Below are 9,017 nucleotides of genomic sequence, written 5' to 3' on the forward strand. Positions count from 1 at the left end.
GGGGGGTTCAGTCATGGACATCGTAGGGCACCCTAATTTGTAACCTAAGTTGTGTGGCAAATTCTATACGACAAGACAAGGGCTTCAATAGGAATCATTGTTCATTAATGAGCTTTTGTCACACTGGACATAATCCAACCGCAAGACATCTGGAATGTTCATCCTCTGCAAGCATCATGTGCGTCTTATACTGGTGTCGCATGGGCACTTTTGATCACAATCAGGGCTGATCTGGATTAGGCTCGATCCGGATAAGGAGCTGCTACACGGTCACATTTAATTGCGATCAAAAACTATCACAATTCGTGCATCGCGATTTGGCTGATGCCCATGCCAAACTTAACCTGGCTCAGGCTGCACCGCGTAGCAGCGACCAACTTGCTAATCGCGCTCAAGAAGTCCGATCCGGATCGGCCCCGATTGCAATCAAAAGTGCATGTGTCAGTGACAACTATATTAAATTGGCTGAACCATCTGCACGTTTGGTTATGGCATATGACTTCAAGTATTAACTGAGAATTATTTATTGTAAAAGGAAAGAGGTTGGAGAAGCATGTCGGTGAGGTTCCCAGTCCAGGGCTCCACAGGCCTCAGCAGCTGAGCCCGCCAAGCTTGGTTGAGGAGTGTTACTTGAGCCTCCTCTTCCTCGTCAGTGATCTGCTGGCCACGTTTGTTGGGAGCTAGGTTTCACTGTAGCAAGAAATGGATGCATTGACAGCTTTAGAACGTAGACTAAACTGTTGTGCCACCCTGCAATAGGGCGCCTCGTGTTGAGATCATTGTCTCGTTACCAAGGAAGGGCAAAGTTCAAAGGGACACTAAAGAGAAACAATGAATCGGTTTAGATCGATAAATTGTGCTCAGAGAACTCTAATGTCGTTAATTTCGCCATCATAGGTTTACTAATAGAGGACAAAATCAAGTTCAAAGTTTCATTTTCAAATTTCGCGCTGAAATCTCCCCGCGTGACGTCACGGATTTCAAAGTGTATTTATCGTATTTTGGCGCCACTGGCTCAACAAATTACAGCAAACTTGCTATGTTAAGTCCATGGCCCCCTCAGAGGACAATGTACTTCATTTTTACTGATTAGGAACTACATAGTAGGGTAGCCGCCGTCAAAAACGTGATGTCACAGCGAATGGTGCGGAAACTTCAAGGTGGCGTCGCCACCCACATTTTGTTTTCGCGTATTTTCTCGCTTACTAAGCGTCTTCTCACAGCAAGCTTGGTGTTTTTGGTATTGTGAAAGAGTACTTTACTAATATGAGAAAAATCGTTTTGCTCTTTAGTGTCCCTTTAACGTCCCCAAAGCTGGGGGACCAGTTTTCTGGGAAGGGGGAAGAATTTCCCTGTAAATCTTTATAAGAATACATACCGTATTTACTGGATTGTAACGTGACGGGTGACTTTTCATTGCGTCCAGGAAGAAAAAATAGAATTTCGGTATTCGATTGCAACACGAGGGTTGACTTTAGTAGCAAAAATACGGAAAAAAAAACTCGCGTTACCTTCAGGAAAATATGGTAGGTTGGTGGATATGCCTCTGAGGAATGAGAGAAAGAAGATATGGATGGCCGCTAACAGTTTATCTACCTGCGCCTCACCCAAGACTGGCTCAGCAAACACAGTGGAAGCCCTAGCGCAAACCCTCACAAAACCAAAGAGGCCATGAGGCAGGGGTTTTACACCATCACGGACTCTCAAGTCTAAATGTTGTATTAATAGCCAGTCTCCAGTAGGTTCACTCTCAGGCAGAAAATAAATCCACGCATTCCTTAAAGGGATTGACAACCACCCTAGATGTGCTGCAAAATTATACAAAGTCCATTAACTGGTGACTGAATCAAACATGCTGGTCGCCATTTACATAGAATAAAAAATTCTAGTAAGGGTAACAAAAGACCACTTGCTGATAATTTCTGGGGTTTTATGGCCAACACTGCAACATGATCATGACTGATGCATGCCATCGTGGATAGCTCCATAGAATTTCGCTGCATGGGGTTCTTTAATGTGCACTGATAACACATAGTACACAGGCTTCTAGTGTTTAACCGCCGCAGTCGGGATCGGCACCGTGTCATACACAATGTAATTAAGTTTACTTATCTTCTGGTGGTTCGCACTGGAGTGGAAGACTGCGTAATTTGGTCTGCTTGCTGCCTAATTTTGTCCCCATTTCCACCAAAAATATACTGTACATTACGTTTTTGTATTAGAAAGTGGTTACCAATAAGATTTATTCACAAGGAAATAAACATGTGCATGGATTAGAAACCTAATAGAACAAAAGATGAATTTTACCGGCTTTTTTTGGGGGGGGGGGGGTGTTAGATGCAACATTAATGAGAAATAGACAATCAAGCCCAGGAGAGTATAGGGGATGTTATTTATAGTAATTATGATGCAAATGTGAAGAAAGTAAACTGGACGAAAAGATAACTTGTCACTGGCAGGGACCGAACCTGCAACCTTCGAATAACGCGTCCGATGCTCTATCAATTCAGCTACGGCGGCAGTCATCCTCCCGTCCACTTTAACGGGTACTTGGGAGTGTTAATCACCCCTCTCGTAGTCATGATGGCGAGTGTGGAACACTCTTGTTCTGCCTGCTAGCGTTATGTAGCACGTGAGCTCTTTATGAGGGTAGCTGACCAAAAGTCCCTTGCATACTACCTGAAGGCATGGAGTCTGCCATAACGAGACGCTTGCCTAATAGAGCATCAAGCACCTAACGTTCGAGATCAGCTGTTTGTGAGGAAAATCATGAGGCATTTTTTTTACTGCAAACAAGTGTCTAGAACAAAAACAAGTATAAAATTTTCATTTAACTAGAATTAAATGACATGAAGTTTTGCAAATCAGCCAATAATATTTTATTTCTTTCCCAGATTTGCTTTAACGTTCATTCACTCTCTCGATGTGACATTTCCTTTTTATACAAGATATCTTGAACACCATTTATCCCAATGAATCAGGCTGCTGAGTCAAGGAACCATGTACCTCACAGCAGCTGCTGTCTTTATATGGGATACACATTACATATAAAGGTTTTCTGCCCTCCCTATACTCGCATTTATGAAAGACCAGAGAAATATAGTATGCAATATTTGCAAAGTGTCGTGCTAGGCAAGCACACAATCACACGGCAACGAAACAAATAAAAGTCCAACTATTATAGCCAGAGCATGTATGCAGCAGACAACCGCTAGACTTCAACTCAGTTGAAGTCTAGCGGTTGGGGGGGGGAGGAGGGGGTAGTGATTCTTAATAATAATAAAAAAAAAAAAAAAAACAGGAAGGGAAGAAAAATAAGAGCCCCGCAACTGTCTATCTCTGGGATGACACCTCAGCAGTAGTTCTCTGGGGGAACATAAGGAGGGGTTAAAAGAATAATAGGAAAGAGTGGGGTGTCCGGTCAACAGAGTTCAGGGATGGGGCCACGATCGGCCAGGGGCACGGGTACATCACGGAAAGGCGAACCTTGATCGGTGAGAGGTACACGGCTTGGCGGACGAGGCAACCATCACGGCATGACGATCGGCGAGAGGCGGAGAAGACTAGGCATCGTGGACGACGCAACCGTTGCGCATGAATTCCACGGAGCGAATCACCTCTAGCGGTTGTCCTGTATCTTTCTCTGTAGTCCTTGTGTGTGTTTGCTAGTAATATGGAAGCATTCAATCAGTACCAACTAGCCCAGCTAAATGCATTAACGAGTTGCTATTTGTGGCACAACCATTGGTAGACAAGAAATCTTGGTAAAGCCATGTGGCTGGTACACAGAGCCCTTGCTAGATGCCTCGCCGATGTGGCTTTACCTCTCGCAAGCAACAATTAGGGCCCGCAGGGTTCATACAGGTTTCAAAGAAGAAAATTTAAGGGTATTCAAGGAATTTCAAGAGCCTGTCGCACGTTTTTCAAGGACTAAAAAACGGCATCCACATGATGATTTGAAGTGCGGCGCACTTTAGGGGCCCGGCTTGTCGTCCATCCATACATCTCATGTGGCGTAGTCACGCTCACAGTAAAGAGCTCAGTGAAGGCCATAACAAGGCTAGCAATGCTCAAAATCACGTTAAAATGAAAGAACCAGTTTTAAAATAATATAATTAACAGAAGTTACAAAGAAGTAATTGCTGTAATTAACTTAACACAGTAAAAACATTTTGGAAACATGTGAGTGACTCCGGCGTTGCACAAGAGAGAGCGCCGCCGTCTCGCCAAGTGCGCGATGGCTCCTCCCACCGGCACCTACTCTGGCGGCCAATTAGCACGTGCTGTGTTGCAACTGCACCTGCACGGAACCTTTATAAACCACTCCTCACATTTCCACCTAAATTCTCCGTATGGATCCAGCTGTGCAAGAGTGCATCGAGCGTCAGCGAGCGCTGGCTCGCGCAAGACAGCGTCGACGCCAGACAAATTCTAAGGTGAAGGCTCACGAGCAGCCGCCACTTGACAAGAGCAACAACAGCCACTGCCTCTCCATGTGAACTCCCAGTGAGCAGCTGCAGAATGTAAGGGATGACAACAGAACCCCGGCATCGTTAAAGCTAGGACCGCTGCGGCTCGTTAGTGCAGGCAAGCCGATCCTAAACTCAAGGTAAAGCAAGCACAAGTGAAACTTCTACAGCACCAGACTAATTCAACCATGGTGCGTGAGAAGGTAGCTGCCGCGCAATGTCAAATGCGCCAGAATAACTCAACTACCTTTCCTGTGTGCAACAACACCAGCAACAATACAACCATACTATAACAGCATTTAATCGTCATTACACATTACCGCTCAGCACATAACATTAAAACCTCACGATACCATAATACCCACATTGCAACAACAACAATTGTTAGCATCAATAACAATAGGGGGTATGCACTTGACGTCATCCGCGAGGAGCGCTAGCGGTGGGGTTGCCATTTTGACGGTCCGTGCACTCTCCGCACGTGCTGTGTCGGAGATCCGTACGGCACAAATGACTAGAGACCTCCGTAACACCTCCTGCACGCCTACGCACAGACGGCGTATACGAACAGACCTCCAAGATGGCACGGCGATGGTGTTGCCACCTTGAGGATCAAGGCTCAGTGCATGCCCCCTATGGCAGCGCAACGGGAATCGTTGGGTGCCTAGTGCTACGCACTTCCTCAGGTTTCACAATAGTGGACAGTGTGTCTACCAACCTGGAAAAGTCAGGAAATTTGGACACATCTCGAAATGTCAGGGACTAGTCATGGAATTTCTGAAAAACCTGGCCAGGTCATGCAAACTGACAGCAGTCTGTGTGACCGTCATGGAAATAATCTTTACCTTTTATCAGAGCTTGAAAAATCGCTCCTTTGGCTGCAGTGACAGTGAACACCTAAGCAGAAGCGTTAAAAAAAAAAGACAGTGCATAACTGTTGCTTCTACAGATCACAGAGCATCTCTCAAATCCCAAGCACGACGTTACTCACGCCGATAAGTTTGTGCATCCTTGTCTTGGTCATAATCTCGGCTCAGCTTGAAAGCATGCTGGATAGGCTAGAAGTACCATCAGCAGAGGCTCGCCAGGCCATGTCAAGCTTATTCAGTGGCAATGAAACAGAAAATGTCCTCAGCTATACACTTATTGCTGGTAGCTCGGGTTTCAAGGGTAGCATGGCATAACTGCAGCTATACATCTCATTTCGGTTTCTTGAAATCGTATTATTAAATCTGTGATTATTTTTAAGCATCGTGTCTATCGAAGAGTACGTAAACGAAAGGAATGCACCGACCTCCATGATTCCTCCACGGAATTGAGGAAACTGTTGCCTCCTGATACGGCAATGGTGCTGCCCCACCGTCTGTTGCAGCATGACAAATTCCTCTGTGCCACCACAGAAAAAACACAAAAACACATATACCAGACACACAAACTGTGCTCATGTGTGGGTTGTGCGGTTGCACAGGGTTTTACTTTTTGTTAAGATGCACCAACTTGCCCAACAACAAGTTCATCTAAACTACAGAGGTCAGTCATACATGCAAGCGTGCTTGACCAGCACTGCAAAAGTGCGTTTGCAGGGGTGAGACAGCTGCGCATATTGCGCATTTGTGATACAATTCCGTTTTCCTGCGCCAAGTTGCTCCAAAAGCATGAAAATCGCAAAAATTGCGCCGAACTGCTCCAAAACAGCCTCGAAAGCCAGAATTTCTATGCCCACGTCAGCTTCGTTGGGAAAAAAGGCAGAGTTGACAACATGATTTTCCAATTTGCACCTATAGCAGCGACTGGGATACCAAGAAAATGAGACGTTCGCAAAACGCATAGACGCGCCCAACCGTGCTTCTATGCACCTTTCTAACGAGGGCTCCCATGATGCCGCCATAACCTCCTCTGAGTTGTTGTAAATATACATGGCGCCCCAAAAATGTTCTGCCGTGCCCCGAGCGTGCTGCTGCTTCTCGCTAGGCTGTGTCTTCTGGCGCTATCAAGTGGCATGTGTAGTGGGAATGGCTCTCAGTTTCTTCATTGTGCGTAGCGTGCTCCTCCGGTCACAATGGTATTCACGTCGACGCTGCTGCGTGTGGTCACCTACGCGCGCATTTGCTGTGGGAGTGTTTACCGTGCACGGGAGAGGCATCACCCTTGTTGCATCAATGCGGCGACAACTAGCTTCCTGCATACGGCGCGTCTCTGAGATGCTCTGGCGGTTTTTCACGCCGAAGCTGGCAGCGGACTGATGCGAAGCGCCTTCGTGTAAGTGTGAAATATGCTTACAACGGCGCTATGCTCGCAGTACCGTACGCGATAGTCAGTGCGAGATAGCTTTATGAGATAGTAAATGCGGCGAGGTATCTTGGCGCCCGCGCCGCGCTCTCAAAGGCGGTTCCGCACGAGGGGGCAGCGAACGGCGGTAGCGTGCCTTTGTTCTTGCCTGTTCAAAGCGTGCAGTAGGTTTGACGCTACGCCAACTGCGCGGCCGAGCTGAAGGCGCTTATTGTGATGTCCTCCTTACAAACACTGACCTACAGGAAGCTCTGGGAAAAGCTTGAAAAGCTAAATAAGCAGATCTACAAAAAAAAAAATCACAGTTTCGCCGCAAGGGCGAAGCAATGAATGCGATAGCAAGAAATCGAAATGTCACACGAAGAACCCGAAGCAGCTCGATACTTGCAGTGTGCTGCTGAAGCACAAAGAAGGACGCCCTAAATGAATGCACAGGCATGCACAGGGCAAGCGTGAACTAACAACTGTCACAGTTGTTACCCCTATGTGCTTGATCAACACGCTGCAAGTGTCGACAATGGAGGATCAGACGCTTGCTTGCTTGACCCTTAATTCTTGGCTCTTACCCACTACGGGGGATTGGCCATGAAACCGGCGGTTAATAAGTGGGGAAATTTAGAATTTAGACGCTCTTAGATATTTCTTCTTCTTTTAAACTGTGGCGCGTGGAGTGACCCTCTGCGTCTCCTACCACAGGGGGCATCTGATGCAAGGTGCGCCCGGTGTCCTTTGTCTTTTTTTTTTTCCTTCCACATCCCGAGTGGGTACCGAAAATGGCCACTTTGTCGTGCGCATCTCAAGGGCAGTATTCGAAATGAAAGAAAATTAGGAGCGCTGCGTCTGCAAGTGTCGACAATCGAGAATCAGACACTCTTAGATATTTCTTTTTCTTTTAAACTGTGGCGCGTGGAGTTACCCCGTGCGTCTCCAGCCACACAGGGGCGTCTGATGCAAGGTGTTCCTAGAGTTACTGTATATGCTACCTTTAGGTAGCAGAGTTGCGCATCTGTCTTCCAACGCCGCTAGCAACCATGCATTGCAGAGAAGCTGCCGCTTGGGCCAAATTTTTTATTTCTCGACGCCGCCGCTGCAGCGAACTGAATTAACACTAGCCATCGACAGCCAATGTTTATCCCGGTCTTCGACACGCCAGGCAGGCTAACCGGCGACACGGTAGGCATGTCGCCTGCAAAAACGAAGTGCGACTTCACCACATAGCTGTGGTTGCTAGCCGGACCTATGCGCTACTCTGCTACCTAAAGGTAGCATATACAGTGACTCTAGGTGTTCCCGGTGTTTTTTTTTTTTTTTTCTTCCTCATCACGAGTGGGTACAGAAAAGGCCACTTTGTCGTGCGTGACTCAAGGGCAGTTTTCAAATTGAAAGAAAATTAGGAGCGTTGCGTGATAGAAAACACGCTCACGCTCCTCCGAGATTTGCTTACCACCAGCGGTACATGGTGTATATAAATAGCTCGCTGTTATTTCGCCGGCGCATACGTGGCGTGTGGCTGAGTTGTCTAACGCAGCACGCTGGGGAGCGAGGGGTTGCTGGTTCAAATCCGCGGTCCGGTACTTCAGAACTTTTCTCTTCTGCTTTATTTTTCTTTGTGCCTTTTTTATATATACACATACATATACATATCCGGGACATGATGGCGTCGACAGACGGCGACTGCAAAAATCAGCCAAGAGTGTCCATATAATAGCTATCGCAATAAAATCAGTTCCACCACTAGTGAAGCAATGAATGCGATAGCATCAAATTGTAATATTATACGAAGTAAGGCTGGCAGCTAACCAACACTTATGGATCCGATCTCGCGTAACTACAAAACGCTGGTGTAAGAGAATACGGCTGCTCAAAGGAGAGAAGCGCTGAGATCACAGCACTTAGAAGGGCATACGAGCCATTTGTGACGCCAGCCGAGATCGCGACTGCGCCCTTAAAGTCAAAGTCTACAGTTGCTGCTTGAGGGACACCGCCCCACCCCCCTCGCGTTCCTTCGTGCTCCTTCAAGAGGGGCGGCGCGTTTCCTCTCTGCATGAGGGAACGGTCGGCTCTTTACATCTCTGCCTCAGCCACGTTCGTCGCCCTCGCTCGCACGCTCTTACCTAAGGGTAAAACATGATGCGCGCGGGATGTTATCGATTTGGACTTTGTACGGAACATGACTGCGATGCCGACGGCAAAAACCTGTTCAGAATGTCCATATAATTGCTATCAAAATAAAAGCCAAAGCAGTAATCTGCTAAAAAA

The 9,017-nt window shown here is 46.9% G+C and overlaps 1 long non-coding RNA gene across 1 annotated transcript; it reads right to left on the reverse strand.

Moving 5' to 3' along the window:
• Positions 1-506: 506 nt before the first annotated feature.
• LOC119376860 (uncharacterized) lies at positions 507-6,582 on the reverse strand. Its single transcript, XR_005180676.2, has 2 exons — positions 5,764-6,582; positions 507-690 (listed from the first exon to the last, which is right to left on the reverse strand). It is a non-coding gene; the product is annotated as an uncharacterized LOC119376860 (long non-coding RNA).
• Positions 6,583-9,017: the final 2,435 nt, after the last annotated feature.

This window comes from Rhipicephalus sanguineus, unplaced genomic scaffold, assembly GCF_013339695.2.
Source record: "Rhipicephalus sanguineus isolate Rsan-2018 unplaced genomic scaffold, BIME_Rsan_1.4 Seq255, whole genome shotgun sequence".
In the NCBI taxonomy this organism is placed as follows: domain Eukaryota; kingdom Metazoa; phylum Arthropoda; class Arachnida; order Ixodida; family Ixodidae; genus Rhipicephalus; species Rhipicephalus sanguineus.